Source organism: Conger conger, chromosome 12 (genome assembly GCF_963514075.1).
Source record: "Conger conger chromosome 12, fConCon1.1, whole genome shotgun sequence".
NCBI lineage: Eukaryota > Metazoa > Chordata > Actinopteri > Anguilliformes > Congridae > Conger > Conger conger.
This window is the reverse complement of record NC_083771.1, coordinates 28,245,946-28,269,951: the sequence shown is the minus strand read 5'-3', so window position 1 is coordinate 28,269,951 and position 24,006 is coordinate 28,245,946.

Here is a 24,006-nt window from a genome sequence, read left to right as displayed (position 1 = left end):
GCTTTTGCCCCAGTCAAAGCCGCAGGCTCCACATCCCTTCTGGGATTAATCAATTCCTATGTTTGTCTCTCTTCACAGACCATTTGGGTTGCTAGCTGGTTGACAATTAACGCGATTCCGAATAGCTGACATTTGGACATCGGAGCAATGCTGGCCGCTTGCTGAAAGAGAGTGACCTCTATGGTGCATTAGCGGAATTACTACAGCATTACTGTTGCTTCGTGGTGGGGCCCGACGTCAGCCTCGATGTTCGGTCAGGTGCTTTGAACAGGCAAACAAAAGGACGTCGCAATATTGAGGTTAGACGAAAAAACGAATGCATTATTATTATTATTATATAGCCTCCAATTAAATATAAGGCAAATGCTTATCTATCAATACAGAAAGAAGAGGAAACCTAACCCTGTGCTGATTTTTGCACTTGTGTCTACATTAAGAACCTGAATACTGCGTTGCCTCCTCTCTTCTTAGTACACCCAGGCACATTCATTTGCAGATACAGACACATACACACATGCTGTGTGTACAAATATATGTTCACCCATACATGTATGTGCAAATGCACTAATACATGCAAACATACACATTTCTCAACAATAATTATGCTGCCAATAAAATATTGCATTCAAAGAACTTGAGTTGATAAAGTGAGAAATTATAGAGTATCTTAGGCACGACTAGTGACTTTTTGTACAGCATATTAGGAAGCATAATTAGAGGGCCTTCTTTCCCTTTTGTATAATCCTCCCTTTGTGTTCTTATAAAGACTGCTCGTTCAAAGAGGAAGAAATGGATTAAATGTCTCTGAAATGCAATTTTTGAAGGTACTGTACCCACTAGAGTTCAATACCTCCATACTGTAGGTGTGTAGGTAATATAAGATGGGGAGGGCATCCACACACAGTGTTTTATTCTCTGATTCCCTTTGAACTCATGAAAGGGGAGCAGGGGAGGAGATGAGGAAATGAGAACGGTTTGTTTTCATAACATTTCATTTCATCGCCAGTCACTCCTGTTATTTTGCAACAACATTCCTCAGGAGTGATGCTGAAGCCCACCAGTATGTACAGTATGTGAGCTCATCCTGTAATATTTTCCCCTGAATTAAATCATAAACAGAATTTTGTAACAATTTCATGACATACGGTACTCTATAGAACATATAAAAGTGCTATAACAAATACCATTTTTTTTTTGTCATACAAATATACACTCAGTGACCACTTTATTAGTTAGACCTGTACACCAGCCTTTTAATCAGCCATTCATGTGGCAGCAACTAAAGCAATGCACCAAAGCATGCAGAAGTGGTCAAGAGGTTCAGCTGTTTTTCAGACTAACTGTCAGAATGATAAATAAATGTGATCTAAGTAACTTTGACTGTGGAATGTTTGTTAGTGCCGGACCGGGTTGTGTCAGTATCTCAGAAACTGCTGAGACAGTCTCTAGAGTTTGCAGAGAATGGTGCAAAAAACTAAAAACATCAAAACGTGTTGAGAATGGAGATCAGAGGAGAATGGCCAAACTGGTAAAAGCTGACAGGTAGGTGAAATAACCATGCATTACGAAAGTGGTATGCAGAACACGCATTGTATCAAACCTCTAAGTGGATAGGCTACAGCAACAGAAGTCTAAAAAATAAGTTAAATAAATACCTAATAAAGTGCTCACTGAGTGTACAGTGTACATAAGAAGATGCCAGTGTCACAGTGCTTTGGGTGGTTAAGTGCTTGAGTCAATAGCTTCAGAATAAAATTCTGTTTTCACGTCTTTACATTTTTGTGCTGGTATAGTTGATTTAGGGGTACCTGGAATGAAAGATTTTGGGGGACATCTGATATACTGGCTGGAAAGCAACCAGTCATTCAGTACAAACATAAGTTCAGGCTGGACTATTGCTGTTGGCAGAACATGTATCCATCTCTGTCACTCATCCCAGCTGAGTCGGAGACTAGAGGCTGCCTGGAAACTCTTGACCACATAGACAGTAGCCACGAAATGCTAAGGAGATCTAAAACCTCACACTACCAGTCATACCAAATCGACTTCATGAGGAGTGTCTGTTGTTAGAACAATGATACCCATCTCAAATGTCAGGGTCCCTCAATCAAAAATGGTTGAAGACTCCTGGTTTAAAGGTCATTAAAATGTCAATATCCTCTCCGTTATTGGTTTACCGCCGTTAACTGATCAATGAAATTACGAGTAAAAGTCAAACACAGCACACCCTGTGACTCACCAAGCCTATCCCCAGATTAAGAGTTTTTAATCTCGGTTTTATAACAGCCGTGCAATATCCTGACATCACTCTAGCCACAGAGGACAGGCAGCCATGACCTGTGATTGGTGCTGCCGGCCCAGCATTATCAGGGTGAATAACATCCTGCTTGAGAAAAAGGATTTTAAATATTCAGTGTCCTTTGGGGCTGTATTGTTTGTTAAGTACTTTAAAGTAATTGTATTCCTTGCTGTATGTGGGTATTATGCTCTTTATCTTTGAGTGTCTGTTTTTAATTTGTCTGCAACCAAATTGCCCCTTGGGAAAAATAAAGATCAATGGATTGATTGATTGACTGATTGGTTGACTGCTACTTCGGAGTATTCACCCGAGGCCTATATGATATGGATAGGGATTCTCATTACATTACATTACATTATTGGCATTTGGCAGATGCTCTTATCCAGAGCGACGTACTGTTGATTAGACTAAGCAGGAGACAATCCTCGCCTGGAGCAATGCAGGGTTAGGGGCCCAACGGCTGTGCAGATCTTATTGTGGCTACACCGGGATTAGAACCACCGACCTTGTGTGTCCCAGTCTTTCACCTTAACCACTACGCTACAGGCCGCCCCTGTAGCCCCCTGTAGCCCCCTGTAGCCCGCCCCATCTTCCTTGTTAGTCCATTGATAGTCCTGCATCAGAGCATCACTGTAGCCGACGATGTGCAATGGATGTCGCTGGTCGCTGCAATATTTGGTTAAAACTCTGGGTGACTGGAGTGCATTTAAACATTTGGCTAAGGACAACGACCACAGTCTACGTCATTCATGAACATTCATGAACTTCCTGTAATTTCAGCCGAGCGACACTCTGTCGCTGAACAATAAATTGGCCTTTAGAAACATAAGCATGTGGTAGGAATGCAGTCGCCTTGTTAATCAGTCGTTACGCCAGAGCAGTGAAATAATGAAGAAGTGAAAGGAGTATGCTATTTTCGAGCATTTGGACGGGAACAGAAGGTATGTCAGGTGCCCTCCTCCCACGCTCCACCCTGTCCCAGAATGCTCTGCTTCCCCTCTGGTCACTCGCCCGTGAAATGCCACCATCTGGCGCTCCGTTTGGACATCCTAATTTCTCCTAAATTACATTAGCAAGCGATTAGCTTCTGTGCGGCAAGCAAAGAGCAGCAAGCTCTTAAACCCAGGGAGTATCATCAGTAATCCTGATAAGTACTGAGCGCCACATCTGTGCGCTGACTCAGCTGGCACGGGATGAATGGTGAGTCTGATATTGACTCTTCAAGCTGGTATTCTTGGCCACCACCACGATAACTTAGTCAAGTAATGGACTAAGTTTGGTCTTCACTCAAGATCTTGATAAGTTGAAACAGGTATTTATGAAAAATGGAAACCTTGTATTTCAGCTCAATGGAAAACAGTATCTGTCAAGCAGCACTAATCACACAAGAAAGTATTGAATGGTGTGGATTCTTCATGGATTTTTCCTCTTGCTTCTTCACTTCCACTTTTCCTCCCTCTTCCGCCTCTCTCTGTTTTCTCTCCAGCTTTGTTAAACCTTTAACTGAGTCTTTCGGACGCTCCCAGAGACAGCCAGAATTCCACATCAATGAAAAAGAACACTGAATTTAAAATTTTTACATTTTTCAGAAACATTTCTTTTCAAACATTACTTTTTCTTTTCAAATTGGTATATTCTCATTTGTTTTTGCCTAATTTTATGGAATGCCTATTGCCTTATTGAAGTTGTATTGCAGTCCATCCCTACATCGCTCTGTCGATTAATTGTTGTTTTCCACCATCAGGGGGCAGCATCGGCACAACAAATAAAGCTAGAGCTGGTGCCAGTGCTTTAGGTGTGAACCTCATTTGACATACGTAATTGAGGTCAAAGACCTTGGACAGGAGCACATATCATCTTGTATGAGTAATGGATTTACATAAGTTGAAGTAAAACTGAATTTAGAGCCTCTCACAGCACAGACGGCTCTTGGTCCAAAAACACAAAAGGACAGACAGTATTTGGTGTAATTTGAATAGCTTTTGAATCGCTTTTTACAAATTACACATAACCTGGTACAAAAAGTACACCGGGTATATTAATGGACCATGACCATCAAATAATCTTAATTATCATCAGATTAAGGGTATACAACCATAAATATACAACCATTCTGCTTTGTTTGCAATACAATAAATAAATATAATAATGACAATTCCCCCAAAGCACCAACTGTTTGTGAAACACTTTGAAAGCTGTGGGCTACATTTCAGTATTTATCATTAAAATACTGACCTGTCAAAGCCAGCAACAGCAAATCTTGCCTCATAGAAGGCCCAGCACTGTGTTAAGTGATCAGCTGCTGTACAAAGTGAGAATCAGATCCTCCATCCTGTTCTGTGGCTGTAACAAAAACCAACATACACGGCGTCAGGTTTAGGACAATTATGCACTTAAAAATGTAAGGTGGTGCTGCATGCAGCTCTTAGGTGAGGATGCCTCTGTATTTGTCCTCTGAGGCTGTTATTTGCAGCAGAAAAACAATCGCTTCAGTGCGAAAAACAAAGTAAAGTCTTCAAATCTTTGAAAAGCATGAGAGAGATAACACTGACTGTTTAGAAGAGAAGAAAACGGGAAAAAGGGATACAGAAAACATTCATTCTCTTCAACTGAACCAGCCATCAAAGAATGTGTTTCAGGAAGGGAAAATCCCCTCGTGATGATGAGCTAATCTCTCCAGCCGTGACATCAGACGGGCTTCTCGCCAGCGTCATACGCCATGTCGGTTAACAACTTTAGCGGCCGAGCTAGGAGCGAGTGAAAGTGGCGTGCCCGTGTCGCAGTGGGACCCCCCGTGGGTAATTCTCTTCCATTCTGACAGGCTTTTCCTTCTTCCTCTGTAATAATCTCCCACACCTGGGCCAGTCTTATCCTCCTCATACTTCTTGTATTGGTCTGGGTAGGATTTCTAAATAAGACGCACACCTTTCCCTCCTGTATTCACTTCATCATTCACTCTCTCATGCGTGCAAACACACTTTCTGTGTCCGTCTAACAGTTAATCCAGGTGGTTGGGGGGCTGCAGCCTATCCCAGCGTGCTTTGGGTGAGAGGCAGGAATAAACCCAGGACAGGTCACCAGTCCATCACAGGACACACGCAGCATTCACTCGCACATTCAAACCTATGGCCAGTTAGCCTAACCTGCATGTATTTGGACTGTGGGAGAAAACTGCAATACCCAGAGGAAACCCATGCCAGGCAAACTCCACACAGATAGGCCCCAGCTGGGCTTTGAACCCAGGACAGTCTTGCTGTGAGGCAACAGTGCTATCTACTTCCCGTTTTGTGGTGGGGTGGGAAAGCTATTAGCACCTCCACACAGCACCAGCTATGTTGTAAGGAGTCCATAAGAATAAATACATAATGACAAGAACAGGCCATTCAGCCCATGTAAGCTGTCAGTAGAACAATAAATGCAGGTACGTCTTTGTTTCAAATGGGTAGTTTAATATAGAAGAGGAACTAGTGGGTCTGTTCCCTAACTACACATGAATAAAAAACCAACAACTGAGGGAGAATGTCAACACTTATACCCTGTCCCTCAATGGAAACAATGGACCAAATGGCCATTTCCATGAATTAAAACACATTACAGGAAGTGGGGAGGAGGGAGGGGGTGATCTGGTGGGGGGAGAAACAAGGTGTGGGGAAAGGGGCTAAGGGAGGGGGTAGAGGATATGACACAGAGGTACTGATCAAAGTATCTTTGACAGGATTAGGACCTAGACAGGGTTGTTGACCAACTGTGAGATAATTCGGGGGGGAATTACACTAACCTAGCGGACCACCAACCCTGTCCCAGTCATATACCTTAACCACTACGCTACAGGCCACCCTGAAGCTGAACACCACCAGGGCCTATGCCTCTATGAAAAAGCCGGTCAAGCTATTCCGCATAACTCCCTGTGATCTGTCGAAAGAACTCCAGAACAAGACTTCAGCTCTCTTGGCTAATCCCTTTTTTATATTCAAAAACCTCAATCCGAAATGACCTCTCCTGCTGCTGCTGTGCGACTCTGTAGCCAGATATTTACCACCTGCTAACAAGGATGGGCACTTACCCGCTCACCGGAAACATGAAGCAGGTCAGGAAAGACAGCTGTGTGGCAGGGTGACATTTTGCCAGTGCAGGCGGTCGGGGGGCGGGTTAGGTCACGTCATTTACAAGTGCTGCTGATTAATGACCCTATTAATGTCGGTGCAACCACTTACACCAGGCCCTTCCATGGTCGTGATGAATCATGACACCATCGCACACACCTGGAGCCTTCAGCAGACAAAGGGGAAGAGGGGTGGTGGTGGAGACGTTTAAAAATAACGACGCGCTCCAATAACGACACTTCGAACAACTCGGGACGCTCTCCACACGTAAGGCGGCTTACAGCTTACATCTCCCGACTTCACCCAGTATAGAAACAAAAGTCACTTTGTTTTAAAATAAAAACCCGTTTGCTAACCCCTCAAAATGGGAAGTGTTAAACCCTGAAAGCGTCTCCCCACGTTCTCACTTCAGAGGCGCGAATGCCGCCGAACTTCCCTGAAGCCGCGTCGGTCACGCCCGCACGCCTCCTACTCATACCGTTGTTTTCCGACATACAGCACGATAACGGTGACTGTGGGAGATGACTGTTCAGCCTGCCAGAGTTTCAGCTCGCATGCACACATTTATTTTTAAACGGCTTCACGAAAACAATTAAGCCGTGAAATTTACACCTCTATATGTTCCATATAGATTAAAATACACAAAATGAGAAATACATAATCTTCGATTCTCACAGTATTTGGAAGAGGTCTGCTGTATTCCTAGAATAAGTTTATCAACGATCAAATCTACTTTTTGGCATGTTCTTCTGTACAGTATATATTCATATATATATATATATATATATATATACAGCTCCGTTTAATGAGATATAAAAGGTATGCACCTTTTGTATCCACAAACAGCTGCCTCCACAAATAGATAGCACGATGCCCAGACCCAAGCCTTAAATCATCTCAATCAGTTTGTGAATCACGGAGCTTATGCATACAGTATGTTTCTGTGGCAATTTCTGGGTTAATTACATTTGTTTAATTGTTTTCTCTTCAGTCTGAGGTTCGAGAGATGATTACTACACTGCTTTTAATTGTTTTCCCCAAAGTCCTTGCAACACTTGCATGACATGTGTTCCTGCAGGACCATGACATTCAATTCAGTTCCACCCAAATCCTTCCAGGCAGTTTTTGCATTTAATGTGCAGCACCTCCAGAGGGCAGTGTTGGAGCTTATCCCAGGGGTGGTTGGCCCTCACCACCACGATTAGCCTTGTATATGCCATAGACTATAATGGCGCTTATATAGCTATATATGGATATTGTTGTGTTTTTTATTAGCTATTGTATTGCTTTACTCAGGGTATTCCAGCTACCAACCGTGGTATGCCAAGTTGGTGTATTCTTGAAGGGTTCCGATTATATCTGTATTGTCACGCTAGGACTTGGAACCGTACTGTCCTCTCGGGTCCTCTTCACACTTGTTCCTGTGTTTGATCTGCACTTCGTTGTACATCGTTCTGGATAAGAGCATCTGCTAAATGCCTTGTAATGTAATGTAATGGGAGCCAGGCTCGGCCCAGTCTCACTCTTAAAAACAAAATACACACTGTATGCAAATAATTCACACACTACTGTTCAAACCATGGCACATAAGTTCACATGTACAAAATATTTAATAGGAGTTTTCTCCCCTCTGTACAGATTTTATTTTTTTATTTGCTATTTTTGGGGTTGTGACATGGTGCTTGCCCCTTTCCTTCTTGCCCGTCTGTTACTCTGTAAAGCATCTTTGTGATAGTCTTCTGTAAAAAGCACTGTACAAGTAACATTGAATTGACAGGAAAAGTATTTTGTTCCAATCATCTGGATTTTCTTAGTAGCACAATTCTTCAGCCAGGAGGTAGAACTAGTTAAATCAGCTGGGTGGAGGAAACGCATGGCAGGACAAGTTCTGACCCCTGGACTTTGGGTAGATGTCAATCTCCTTAATAGTACCGTGTAAACATCTTTACCCAATAATTAAAGCATTTCTTTCTACAGAGCATGAGTTCAGTCCAATATCTTACAGCAACAAAACACTTTTTGCCCTACTATTCAGATCATCCATCCACCCATCCATTATCTTAACCCGCTTATCCTGAACAGGGTCGCAGGGGGGCTGGAGCCTATCCCAGCATACATTGGGCGAAAGGCAGGACTACACCCTGGACAGGTCGCCAGTCCATCGCAGGGCACAGACACCATTCACTCACACACTCATACCTATGGGCAATTTAGACTCTCCAATCAGCCTAACCTGCATGTCTTTGGACTGTGGGAGGAAACCAGAGTACCCGGAGGAAACCCACGCAGACACGGGGAGAACATGCAAACTCCACACAGAGAGGCCCCGGCCGACGGGGATTCGAAGCCAGGACCTCCTTGTTGTGAGGCGGCAGTGCTACCCACTGCACCATCCGTGCCGCCCTATTCAGATCAGTGTAAGTGAAAATATAACTATTCTAATTTCCCTATTATTAGGGAAAATGATGATCATAGGTGATGACAGAGATTGATGTGTAAAATTACTCACCTGTATTCCTTCCTGATACATAAGAATACATGCAGAAATCTAATCAGTAATTTCAGTACTTTCATGATCCCTGCCCTAACATATTCCAAGAGATTTCTACCTTTTAGGTGCCGTACACATATTAATATAGAAACCGAGCTTTTCTTAATTGCTCATTCTCTATTTCTGCCCGTGCCTCTCCTGTGCCGAACCCGGCTGTGGAACGGAAAACTATGATTTTCTAGTTACCCTTTCTCACGTAGGAGAAATAAAAGTTTGCAACAAAAATGAATTCTCATTTGCAGAACCTTTTTTTTCAAATGTCAGCCTGCTGTTTTTTTGTCAGACATTAGCAGGGTTTACGGAGAGGGTGCAGAGCTCTAACGCTCAGCCTGGCTCACGGATTTACATCATTTCAGACTGCAATTAAAGGCATCCTAGGTGAGACTTTTCCCTGCACACCCTCGGCTCTCTCTGTTTCTTTCTCTCTCTCTCTCCCTCTATTATTCTTTCTCTTTCATGCACCCATTCTCTCTCACAATATCTCTTTCTCCCTCAATTAAATTAAATGAATCTCAGACATTGTTGCAGCAGTCATTAGTTGACACCAAAGTACCCAAAACAACTCTACTGAATTTCCCTCTCTCAATTCGCTTGCTTCCCTAGTATGAATACACACCGTCCAGTTGATGCCGAAGCAGATTAATCCCGCCAAAAATGAACAACTCTCCCTTGCTTTCTCTGATTTCCTCTCTCCTCCCAAAAGCCACAATAGCCAGCCACTGATTAGTAAACATCAAAAGGTTCTTATGATGCTGAGTAGTGTGAGCGACATTTTAAACAGGGTTCTAAAAACCCTCCATCTTTGATGAACTACTACCTCCTTCTGCTCCTGGAGGAGGCTTCACTTCTTCTCAGTGTCTTTCACTCCTTCTCCTTATTTTCCCCATCCCACCTGTCTGTTTTCTACTTTTTCCTCTTGTCATACACCTTACCTCCTCATGCTGGCTGCCTGTTGCGTTCAGAAATCAGTTTAGAATAATTGTGAATACTTTCATAGCATTACATGGTCTAGCCCCCTCTGTAGATATCGGTGCTATTGCTATATCTTCCCAAAGTAGCTCCCAGGTGACAAGGTTTTTGAGTGAACTGGCTTGAAAAACTTTCTACACTCAAATAAATATGACTGTCTGAGTGTAAATATGACATATTACCATATTCGAATGGTAAATATGACCAGGAAAGGAAAATCCACACATACACCTACGCTCAAACACACGCACAAAACACGCACGCATGTAGTACATGTTCACACATGCAAGTGCAATGCCCTTTCAGCAAAGCTGCGCATTGCTGGCAGCCTTTGTTTTATTATGTTCGGCAAATTAACGGGAGCATTGAAAGAATAGATAGGGAAATGTGTGCTCTGCATTTATTAAAAAGTGAGTTCTTCAAAGGTTACAAGCAGCTATTGTAGCAGTACAATCTGTGAAATGTAATTAAAGACAGGGTGTAGGGGAGGAGATAAAACAGTTTCTACCAGTAATGCTTATCCTCTCTGCTGAATACCTGCAGATTATATGAGCCTTTGTTACACAGAAATTCGGGAATGTACACACATGCAGACAAACACCTGCTCAGAAGTAGCCGTGTGAGATGTGAGTTGCCTAATTAGTTGCCTAATTGAGTTTTAGCCCATACTCCAACTGCTGACTTTATTGAGCAAATGCATATTCCGCAATAAAAAGGAACATTTTACTGTCTTACTTCGGCCAACATAATGGAACTTTAAGATAATGGATTCTGTTTGCTTTGGGTAAGATAACGACATTTTATGATAATGAATTTGGTTTTCTTTTCTTTTCTTTTCTGGATACATTATGAAACTTTAGGCAAATAAATTTGTTTTGGAACCTCACCTTTCAAATGAGAACTTTTAAGAAATATACACTCATTGAGCACTTTATTAGGAACACCTGTACGCCTGTCGAGGACCCGGCCCTAGGCCCCCCTGATGAGAGATTGACGGGGGATGGGTTAGAAAGGAATGCATTGTTAACCCCTCGCACATGCCATCGAGGTGGTAGTAAGAACGCCCGTAAGAAGAAAAATATGTGATTCAGAGAATGAGCAGCCATACTTGTCAGTAGAGGAGTCTGAAGTCGGGGGACTTAGATTTAGGGTTTTAAGGAGCAAGGTTAAAGTTCTGACTGAGAATACCCCAACCCTACAGGGGAGGGGCACAATGCCTGGCTAAAGAAAAACAAAAATAAGGAAAACGGAAGGGATGTCAATACCGAAAGAAAATTAATGATTAATGGCGGATGATTTACACTCAGCTATTGGCTGGATGTCCTTTGTAGATCCCTTAAGGCGCCACAAAAAGGGGCACCTGAAGAGGGTGTTGAGATGGTGGCAGGCTTTAAAGTCTGGCTTGCATGAGATCAAAGTTTGGAGGAAGTCAAGGAGAGATTATGAAACTGACACAGACACCAGTGATGAATAGGTTCATTAAAAACAACATAAGGGCTAGTGTTTTTCCACTCGTATATTAAGATGGTGGAAATTCCCAAACCAGAGGGGCCCATGAAATAAAATATTGGGGACATTTCTTTTGAGGTATGAGAAAATGACAATTGGAAAAACAGAAATAATTAATATGATCATTAAAAAACAGGTTATATAAAAGATAAATGTCTTCCCGCTTGACATAATGGGGGCATTTCTTATCAAAAAAGGTACACTTTTGTATGCAAAAAAGATATATAAGGGATAAGCTTTTAGACCTTAGAGCAGGATCCCAGAATTTGGCTTCAGAAGATATCTACGAGCTGGTGAAGAGAGAGCAACACAAGACAGCTGTAGTCAAGCTGGAGTGGCGCGCTCCCTCTGCGCGCCACTCCAGGATATGGATATGGAGAGAGGAGTGACGTACGCGGTGCGGACTCAGCCCAAGAGTTGTGACAGCAGGACTGATGTCGAAGAGGTGTTCACGCGTATCCCTCATCATACAGAAAAGCTGGTGAAAGAGTTAAAGGGCTTTTACAACATGCTTGGAGCCGTGAACTGCACCTGGAGGCCAACAGACGGGACGCGGGGTTCCTCCACGCTACAGAACACCTTCCTGCTGGACCCACGCAAGAACCTGAAGCCTCCCCCCCTTGTCATGGTGGGAGGTAATTCTCACTGGTGCCACTAGTTGGCCGAGGATATTGTTTCCACCTGTTCCTCGTTTACGCCAGGGGAATTATTAGTTTGGTTTGTTTAATTTCCTTTCCTCCCGTTGTTCTGGGAGAAGTCCTGTTCCTAGCTGGGTATCCCTATTTCGGTTCTCCCTGGGATTTAGTGACTGACACGTTTGCGTGTCGGTTAAAAAAGGTTCTACCTTTGGTCGCCCCTGGCTCTCCGCTTAGCTTCCAACGCTACAGAACACAAAAGCCACCATGGAGAGACCAGCGACCAGTACGGGAAGGGAGATGGGAGACTCCCCACTAGAAGCGGTGGTAGCCGCTCAGCAGGCTATGCTAGCTAGGCAGGGGCAGGCGCTGCAGGAATTGCACACCCAGCAGACAGCTACCACCGAGCAGCAGACCATGGTTTTTCAGAGGCAGGACGAGATCCTGTCTAGGCTGGGCAGGCAGCAAGAGGTGTTGATGGAGCTTGCCGATAGTTTTCGATTACTGGCAAGCGAGTTCCATTCCCCACAAGCTCAGGCACCACATCCCTACAACCCTCAGCCACTCACTTCCTCCCCATCTACGGGATCCGCATCCCAGCCCAGTTCACCACTAAAACGGGAACCTAAGTTACAGTTGCCGTTGCGGTACGGGGGAGAGGCGGGTAGATGTAGGGGGTTTCTTTCCCAGTGCTTAATTTTTTTTAAAGCCCAACCCTCACGATTCTCAACCGAGGATTCCCAAGTAGCGTTTATTTTATCCCTGTTGACCGGGACCGCTCTGGCCTGGGCAGATCCGCTGATTCGGGCACAATCCCCCCTAATGAGCAGCTCCCAGCTCCTAATGCAGGAGATGACAAGAGTATTCGACCACAATGTCACGGGTAAAGAGGCGGCGGCCCGATTAACGTGGATGAGGCAGGGAACTCAGAGTGTGGCAGAGTTTTCAGTGGCGTTCCAGGCTCTGGCAGCGGAGACGGGGTGGGCGGACGAACCGCTAATGACACTCTTTACATGTGCACTGTCAGACTCGGTCAGGGACGCGCTGGCCACAGTGGAGCCACCGGGGAATTTAGGCTCACTAATATCGACAGCGATTCGTATTGATAACCGGGTTCGGGAACGTGAGCGAGAGAGAGCCGGCAGAATGGGCAGTTTCAATTGGCCGGTTCCGCCCTCCCTGAGCCAGTTTACAGAGGCGGAGCAGAGACAGGGGGTACACAAATTGGAGGAACCCATGCAGCTTGACAGCACCACGCTGGCGCGTCCTAGGAGGCGGCCTGGGAGAGAATGGTCGTGCTTCTTTTGTAAACGGCCAGGGCACTTAATAAAGAACTGTCCTAACCGGAAAGCAAAAGAGCAGTCCCACTAGTGGAGCGAGAGTCACTAGTGGGACCAGGTGCAGGTATTAGCTTTCGCACAGTGCTTCCCGTCGAACTGACGTGGAAGGGGGCCGTAGTGAGGACAGAAGCTTTTATCGACTCTGGGGCAGTGGACAACTTTATTGACCGTCAGTGGGCTAGGCAAAATAATCTGCCGGTTCGGTCTATACCGCAGCCCCAATCCATTACGGCGCTGGACGGCCGCCCATTGGGGAGGTGGTTCGTCACAAAACGGAGCGAGTGGGTATGCGTATCCCGTTTGGGGGGCACGGGGAACGTATATATTTTTATTTGGTGGAATCTCCGGTTTATCCGATTATTTTAGGACATGTCTGGTTGGTAAAGCATCAGCCACAAATAAACTGGGGTAACGGGAGCAACCCGGTGTCCCGGTGGGGTCCGCAGTGTGATGAGCACTCCAATCATGTGTATAACTCCTCGACCCCTCCTATTGAGACTGACATAGGGTCCGAATTGGACGAGGAGGAGGCTAGGGAGCCCCATAATCCTAGTGTCAGGGTACCTGAGGGGGAGGAGGAGCAGGAGGGGAGTCTGGAGTGGGACTCCATGTGTGATTGGAATCGTCTTACTGACGACGGGGAGGGCAGTGAGGGCTCTGATTGGGACACTGAGAGCTTGTTTCAGACCTCAGGTAGTGGGGGTGAGGAACGTATGGTTGGGGCTATCGAATTTCCGCTACCAACCAACGTTCCGAGGGTATATGGCGAGCTGGCAGAAGTATTCAGCAAGCAGCGCGCGACCACACTACCACCGCATCGGTCATACGACTGTGTGATCGAGTTACACCCAGGGACAGTCCCACCCCGGGGCGCACTCTATTCTTTGTCAGTGCCTGAGAGCAAGGCAATGAAAGAATACATTCGCGAAGCCTTAGCGAATGGTTTTATCAGACCATCGTCGTCACCAGCGGGAGCGGGATTTTTTTTTGTTAAAAAGAAGGATGGCAGTCTTAGGCCGTGTATTGATTACCGGGGGCTAAACGCGATCACAGTCAAGAATAGATATCCCTTACCGCTGATGAACTCTGTGTTTGAGCGCCTGCAGGCGGCATCGGTGTTCACAAAATTTGATCTCCGTAACGCGTACAATTTGGTACGCATACGAGAGGGCGATGAATGGAAGACCGCGTTTAACACACACTCTGGCCATTATGAGTATCGCGTCATGCCATTCGGTCTTACCAACGCCCCCGCAGTGTTTCAGGCGTTAGTAAATGATGTGCTCAGAGAAATGCTGGAGAGGTTTGTATTCGTCTATCTGGATGATATCCTGATCTTCTCCGCCACTATCTCTGAGCATATTCGCCACGTGAGACTAGTGTTGTCGCGTCTTTTGGAGGCTCGCCTTTTTGTGAAGGCTGAAAAGTGCGTGTTTCACGCTAATTCGGTATCTTTCCTGGGGTTCATTGTATCTGCGGGGAAAACAGAGATGGACCAGAATAAAATCTCTGCGGTAAAGAATTGGCCTACCCCGCAATCGGTTAAGCAGGTGCAGAGGTTCCTAGGCTTCGCCAATTTTTACCGTCGTTTTATCCGGAATTTTAGCACCGTAGTCGCACCCATTACCGCGCTCACAAAGAAGGTCCCGACGCGTTTTTTATGGACAGCTCGTGCGGAAGCTGCGTTCATTGAGTTAAAGAATAGGTTCTGTTCGGAACCTATTTTAATAACTCCGAATCCCTCCCTACCATTCATTGTAGAGGTTGACGCCTCTGAGCTGGGGGTAGGGGCTATTTTGTCTCAACGGTCCCCCCAAGACCAAAAGGTGCACCCATGTGCGTTTTTCTCGCGGTCGCTGTCCCAACCCGAGAGAAACTACGATGTGGGAGACAGGGAGCTGCTACCGGTCAAACTAGCTTTGGAGGAGTGGCGGCATTGGCTGGAGGGGGCGGAGCATCCGTTCACAGTGTGGACGGACCATAAAAACTTGGAGTATATTCAATCGGCTAAGACTCGCAACTCGCGCCAGGCCCGCTGGGCGCTGTTTTTTGCGCGTTTTTCTTTTACTGTGACGTACCGCCCCGGGTCCAAGAACACCAAGCCAGATGCCCTCTCACGGGTTTTTGACAAGGCGGATAGGGAGCACGAGCCTGAACCCATTCTGTCCGGGGCTCAAATTGTGGCGCCTGTGGTTTGGAAGGTGGAGTCGGCAGTGCGGAGAGCACTGCGCCAAGATCCGGGTCCAGGGGGGGGTCCACCTAGTAGCCTTTTTGTGCCTGCGGGGGTCCGTTCCCAAGTACTACAATGGGGACACGCCTCACGGCTGGCGGGACATCCCGGGGTTCACCGCACCAAAGATTTGGTGTCTCGACGGTTCTGGTGGCCCGGGAAAAGGATGTCCGTGAATTCGTAGCCGCGTGTCCAGTTTGCGCACGCAGCAAGGGGCTCCCATCGACCACCATCAGGGTGGCTACGTCCGTTACCCATCCCGAAGCGCCCATGGAGTCACATCGCACTAGACTTTATCACGGGGTTGCCACCATCGGACGGTAAAACGGTCATTCTAGTGGTGGTGGACCGTTTTTCCAAGGCGGCTCATTTTGTGGCATGAGTGGTAATTGTAATCTATATTACTTGTAGAAGTAGGAAAAGTAATACATAGAAGTAATACATTATAAGTTTCCTTTTATTTTTATGTCTTTTATTTTTTAGAAAGATACTATATACGATATAAATAAGTAGTAGACTTTAGGGGTGTTCGTACCCATTGTATTAATGGAAGTTCAGTAGCTTTTATCTCCGTGAAGGGGGAGCCATAAGATAAGGTAAAGGCCAAAGAGGAGGATGGATATAGGAAGGGTGTACCTTGATTTTTAAACATCGTGGTGGAAAGGTAATTTAGAAAGAGCTAAGAGGGGTATATGTAACTTGCATGTGATTAGCAAACTGCAAAAGATGATATGTACACTGTAATCTGTATAACTCTATTCTTTTGATTGATTATAATAAAGTATATCTTACTATAATCATATGTGATAAAGAGTCTTTAGAGGAATACATTGAATACAGGACATCGATTACCAGATTTGCATCACACCCTTCACTTCGAGACTGGGCTGGAAGTTCAGTAGAACTTACCAGGGCTCCAGGACGTTCGGAGTACTTGAGTTCGTCCCCGAGACACCTCATTGTGAGGTACTGCTCGTGGGAACGTGAGGTCTGAGCTCGGCAAGGGGTCCGTGGCTCACGACAGCCTTATTAATCAGATTATCTGATCCGCCAATCGTGTGACAGCAGGGAAATGCATAAAATCATGCAGATACGGGTCAGGAACCTTATCATGGACCAGAATGGACTATAAAGAAACCTACTGTAAAATGCTTGACCTGCTTGAAATGACCAGCTGTTTCAAAGCATAGCTTGAGCTGATCAAATCATGTTGAGTGTGGTGCTGGACTGCACTGGTCAACCAGCTACCAGCTGTTTCAAAACCTAGCTTGAGCTGTTTTTTTTCTGCAGGGAAGATTGTATTGAACATGGTCTCGTAGGGTGATGCCTGGTGATGGAGTGTACATTACAAGCCTGATCTTTCTTAAGTGCCAACCACCATTTCCTCAACAAAAGGAGAAAGAAACTAAGCAAGATGGCAGGCACTGAGTGATACCAAATCCCCATTAATAACAGGAGAATTACAAGGGGCTCATGCAAAAAGACGAAGAAGGAGCGAGGGAGGGGTGTGAGAGGGGCAATTAATTTACCCCGAGTCCATCTCGCCCCACAGATTGCGAAGTTGTGAATATGTTCTCAGATAATGAGTCTGCCTCCCTGTCCGCTCCCTCATCATTCTGGGTAATTAATGTCGAGGAAGACTCCCTCTCGATGGCTAGCATTACTCATGCACCAAGAAAGATTTCTCTGGGTGAAATCATTTACATTTAACACGGACAGTCTGTTTGTGCTGTTGACATTGCACGGGAGGAAATTTATTGTGTCTGGGTTTTAGCTTGCCCTGCTTAGTCATGGTCAGGCTGAATCCTTTTTTGATTCAGACATCTAGTGTCAGCAAAGATATGAGACCAATCTTCATTTCATTTTTCGTTTTTAAAAGAAATATGACTTATTTATCAGGTTCGTAACAATACGCAGGTCTAGATTTCCTTAGATTTGATATATAAATAAATGCATAACTACAAGTAGTCTCTTCATTATTTCATTTTGCTTTCATTTAACCAGGTAGTCGTACTGTGATGTACAATTTTATAAGGGAGAGTCCAGGCCAGGTGGGCAGCTCAGTAAAAACAGGGACGGTTTCATTCCCAGCACTGTACAATGGTCAGCACACACACTGCATGTTAATAGAATTTTCATTCTCAAACATGACCGTGGCCTGTATTTTCCTTTCAACATTAATCTTTAACTATGACTCATAAACATAAGCTAAGCATTTTTGGTGTTAAAAGTAATTAGTGTTGTGTGTACGTGGCTCTGTTCAGAAAGATTCTGGAGTAGTTCTGGATCCTGTTTGTAGATTTAAGCTGTATTGTGATTGCATAAATGGGTAAAACTATTCGCTGTTGAAATCGTGTGACAATAGACGAAGCAAGAGCAGCAGACCTCTCTGAGCTACAGAGACACTGGGTTTCTGAAGAAACCTCTGAAGACAGAGACACTGTAGCATTAAACACAGATAAAATATTTCTTCAAAAAGTATTCACATTCCTACAGCATATCCATATGCCACAGTGACATATGCCTTTCTATCACTGTTTCTTTTCCCTGGATGCGTGTGAGGGCACATGTTGTTTTCTTAGATGGAGGTGTAAAATTATACAGATCTCCATCTACATGGCACACTCAATATTCATCAGAGGTGCATATTTAAATCAGTGCCTGATTTGCATCGACAAATTTATTAGCCTACTCCAAAAATGTATTATTCATTACTGAGTGTAAATAATGGATGCCTGGTTCCATAGTAAGTTAACCCTTTGCCTCTGCGAGATCACAGGAGTCATTACTTTGAGAGGCAATTATGGCATTTAATTAATGCTGTAATTAATACGGTAATTAGCCACTGCTGAGCTATCTTAATTAAAGAGACAGAGGGACCTTTATATCTGTTTTAACTCTTGTCTGTTGGCTTATCCAGGTACGAAAAACATTAGGCATAAATAATTAGATAGGGGCGGGTGCGATGTGCAGATTTTCATGGGGGGTGCTCAGGTTATGCTTATTAATCATCTGAAAAGAAAAGTGTACTACAGTTAAGTATGCAGTATTTCACACAAATGTAGTAAGGATGAACATATTACATATAAAAATGTAATGAATCAATTATTAAAAGTCCATTACAGGGAAGATGGAAGAAAAGATGGAAAAAATTACATTTTTAGTAGCCATGTTATTAAAAAAGCAGAACATTTAAACAATTTCAGTCAGGACAACTCATGGATTTATATTAAATATGTCAACGAATATGCCATCCATCCATCCATTATCTGAACCTGCTTATCTTAAACAGGGTCGCTGGAGCCTATCCCAGCATACATTGGGTGAAAGGCAGGAATACACCCTGGACAGGTCACCAGTCCATCGCAGGGCACACACACACCATTCACTCACACACTCATACCCACGGGCAATTCAGACTCTCCAATCAGCCTAACCTGCATGTCTTTGGACTGTGGGAGGAAACCGGAGTACACAGAGGAAACCCACACGAACACGGGGAGAACATACAAACTCCACACAGAGAGGCCCCGGCCGACCGGGATTCGAACCCAGGACCTCCTTGCTGTGAGGCGGCCATGCCGCCATATTAATGAATATACAAAGTAATTATCTGTGGCTTGGCGGTGGATGGATGCTTTAGGTACCACCTATCAAACAGGGACTACAACGCATATTTCCTACTATATGAGAGAAATACCACAACCCTCCAGTACCTACAAGCAGATCCAAACTGCAGGTGGTAGCTATGGTGGTGGAGGGTGAGTGCAGTTCTGTGAGCTGCAGCACGTGACCATGCAGAGTGCAGCGTGGGTAATGAGCAGCACCTGAATGGGTTTAAAAAAGTCAGTAGTGATGTGCGTCTGTGATAAGCTCAGTTCAAGAACATTCAAATAATGTGTTAATAGAAAAGAACCAATTTGAAATGCATGCATTCATTTTCTCTCAAAAGACTAAATGTTACAGAATTTTAATAACAGCAACAATCAAGTTTTTGTCAGAAAAGTGGTCTATTGCTCAATATCTTTATTTAATTAAATACATAGTAACATAAACAATTAGGGGGGGGGGGGGGAATTAATACTTGGAAATCACAAATTAGCTTTTTTTTTACTGATGCAGCAATGCAGAAAAAAAAATGTAGGACTTTTCCCCAGTACTGTATATGTGATTGGTTGAGTATGGATGGACACTGGTTGGCTGCAGCAAGAGTTTCCTGACTGAACTTGCACTGCCCATGTCATGTGCATCACTCATTTAAAAAGATGCACCCCCTAAAACACTTTGTTGCATTTGTCTCTTAATCATTTGGACCAGGCCACTGAATTTTGAATTCTTGAGGAGGTTCCTCTTTGTCACAGTTGGGCCCGGGGGCTGGCATCCTGAGTGCTGAACTGTGTCTCTGTGCTCCACAACTTGTATCTGACTCCATTTTCTCAGCATCTGAAACACAGTGAGTTAATTGAAAAGTAAAGGGAATACATCAGTGAAAGTCAGTAAATACATTTCCCTCAATGCCGGTTCGTTCTACTGCTTCTAGCTTCACGGCAGCTTCTGTATTGCTCCTGCCCTAAAATGGCTGCCTTTAAGCCTGAACACCATTATATAAAGGGCTTTTACAGTGAACCCCCACACTGGGTTTCTCGGTCTCATGTCTGGGTTCTTGACCCATAGGCCATTAATGAGAGTTAATGGATTTGCAGGGAAGTGATCATTTATGTCAGGATAAATGAAGAGGAAGTAATGGGTTTTTCTATTTTAAAAAAATGTCCTTTTTTTTCTGCTGAAAGGATTCATCACTATGTTACCTTTTCCAAAATAATCACTGACAAATTCCTCTCAGTTAAAAATAATTAGGGAGTGAGCATACTGTTTGTGAGCATTCTTGTTAGTCTGGACTTCTGGATAGTTCAGATGCCAAACACAGTTTTATGTTACACACTCTTACACAGAACTGTTCCTGGGTTCAATCTGTAGGGTTCTGACTGCAGGTATTGTCGTAGGCTTAGAACGACCACGTCCAATGTAGTAGCACTGCGTTGTCACATGTTAAAGTATTTTTTATTTTTTGTCAGTTTAATCTCTCATATGTCAAAAAGACATAATGGACCTTTGTGCTTGCACCCTACTAGAGTCTAATAGCACTCTGATTATTCATCTAATATCTTACTCCTTAACCCTTAAGCTCTTGAGTTACAAAATGTAAGACTTTAAACTGCATTAATTAGTCGGTCTCAGCAGTCTCATCCAGGTTATCAGACTGGTTGTACATGTACTGACTACAACTGCTAGCCCTGCACGACAGCATGTAACTGTCAGATGAGGGTCAATTAATTATTTTTAAAAATTGACCCTTTAGACACCAATCAAATCCCTACAGATGACTGACAATTACTGAAAGAAGCATCCATTTTCACCAATATTCATAACAAAACTACTCTTTCAAAACTGTTCCAAATATGTACGAGGCCCATAACTGGTAATTGTGCAGATAGATAGAGATTTAGTACTGCCCTGGAAATTAAGCACAGGTCCTAATATAGCCGTGGTTTTCTTCTGTGCTGGTGAGCAAGTCTTGACAGTTGTTTTCATGTAAATATGCAGTATAATGGCTCATTTTCTCTCCTTCCTTCGCACTTAATGCTAGGGTTGCCCTACTCTTGGGAAACACCCTCATAATCTCTCTGAGGCAACTGCTTCTGTTTAAAAAAGCTACAGTTAAAAGAAACCATGATCCACTCATTAAACAGTTCCATTAAAGCTTAGACGTGTTATTTTCTGCTGTGGCTGGAAGAACACAACTTGACAGCTGTTTTGCCTTTTTTAGTGTTTGCATTTTCATGTATATGTCTCTGTGTGAGTATGTGTGTGGGCATTCACCACCATTAATATAACATGTGACTCTCCCAAAGGTGGCTGAAAGCAGCCACAGGCTAACTTAACGCTATCTGTCAAACATTAGCAGGGCTTTTGTAGGCACTTTGGGTCTGTTGGCAATCTCTCTTTAGGAGTACTGTTGGGGTTGAGGGTGCATGTCTCTTCCATGAAACACCGTCTACTGAATTAAAAATCTCCCCAGGAAATGGCCCTGTTAGCCTTGTGACAGGAAGCCTCCAGTGGGGAGACGCTAATGGCCAACGTGCCTCAGGGCATTAAGGAGAGAGCCCCCCAGCACACTTTACCCATCCGTTTGACCCCTCTTCCCTTAAAAGCATTCCTCCATTCCTCTCCAGGGCCCCTACGAATGGCCGAAGGCGTTAGCTCTCTCTCATCAACCTCCATTAACATCCATTTTCTGTCCTGTTGGTATCGGATAAAAGCTCAACTGATTAATATAATAACAGTAAAATATGTCCAGTATATACATCTTATATCCTCTTCATCTTCATCTTCCTCCTCATCATCATCATCATCTTTTTCTTCTTCTTCTTCTTTTCTATAGCCCTGGGCCATAGGCATCGAAAACCTACAGAGAAGGTGCCAATGCTCATGTTAGCGATTCATTATTCATGTTTCCATTCTCTCGACATGTCCCAAACTTTCAAACTTATGGGCTATATTTATTGCATATTTGCTACATACAGCAGGACTCAACATTATAGCCTCAGCATACAAAACTGAGTAGTTTAGCCTTTTTTCTGCCCGTTTGCCTGGTTGGACTGCCATTTTATGTTACTTGTTTAGGACTGTCATAAATGTCACAAACACAAAGTGACAAATTAACTTTGCTTGATAGCTGGTTAGCTACTATGTCAGTGCTACTGCATGTTGCCCTTAGCAATAACAGCTGCACATTGAGATGAATGGTCAACAGGTGTTTGAACTGAGCTGAAATCTGAGTAGACAGAAGTATGTACCGGTCTGAGAAATCAATGTGCAGTAGTACCAGTTCTACTGCCAGTTAAATATAAAATTATTTAAATGCACGGTTCACCCAACTGGTCAATTACTTTTTGAAACAAACATAAGCCTTCGAGGGACTTGTTTAACAGAAAAGAGCTTAAGAGAGTAAAATGTTGGCTTCTGCCCTTAGAAAGCTGTAGGGTATTTTGGGTTCTGTTTGCATTTTAAACCAGTCAATTAAGACCCCAACAACCATGTGAGGTGAGTTAACTGTAGAACCTCCAGTTTTAATGGATCAATTAAATTTGATGAACAACAACAAATACCAACAAAACCTGTAGCTCTCCAAAGGCAAGAGTGAACAGCACTGAAAGGCAGGGCCTGCAACTGTAACAGTGCCAAACCAGCTTAATCCTAGCCTGTCTGCACTCCTCCATTAACAAATGTACAGTGTACAAATCAAATCTGACATACCCTGCTGGCAAAAATAGCTCAGGCTATAATAATGTATTATTTAGTTGATGCTTTTAGTCAAGGGTCATACTTTTGATTAGACTAAGCAGGGTATGAGCCCCCCTTCTGCAATGTGGGCCCTTGCTCAAGGGCTTGAACCACCAACCTTCCAGCTCACATTCCTATACCTTAGCCTCTAGGCTACAGGCTGCCCCAGGTTTTGAAACAGCTGGTAGCCAGTTGGCCAGTTCAGACCAGCTCTCAGCTTGACCTGGCTCAGCTTAGCTGGTTGACCACTTCAATCCAGTTTACAGCTTGACATGGTTTGACCAGCTCAATCTATACTGGTTGACCAGCTACCAACTCAAACAAGCTGCCAGCACTAGCTGTTTGACCAGCTCATACTCAGCTAGACCAGCTTATGATCAGTTTGACCAGCTCAATGTTACAGCAGGGTAATATTTTTTAGTGAGGACGAAGTCCCCCCTATTGGACTCAGATAAACTCTGTCTGTTTAATGCTGAACATTGTGCACTGATTGTTCCTCCAGTCAGGCAGTATAAATAGACGCCCGTATTGCGGGCGTGTTGTTTTTCATGGCTCGGCAGGTGCTGCTGTCACGCTACGCCTGCTGTCGCACATGTCCTTTCTCTCCCAGGCTCCCCCGTTTAGCGCTACATTCGCCGTGCCCACAGCAGGTGTGCTGCGGTTCACAGACAATACACAAATCACACAGCGCTGCTCCAAAGAGCTTTATGAAACAGTAGTGTATTTCATGAAATGTACCTTAATGAATATTAATAAAACGCAACAGGACACTGTGATTTGAAACAGCTCTCACACCAGACCGAGCAGTCCGTATTTCCGTATGTCTGCTGCAGTATAGCCTGCAGGTCAGACAGCTTTCTGCCTTCGACATTATTACTGCTTTCAAGACAAAACAATACCAGTGTTCCCTTGGATCTCGGGCATTAATTATGGTAATGATAAAACAGTGACTGTAAAATAGTTACTGAGATCAGACTCAGAGTCACAGCCGGCTGCCGGCAGAACATACTCTATGCAGTCGTGCAA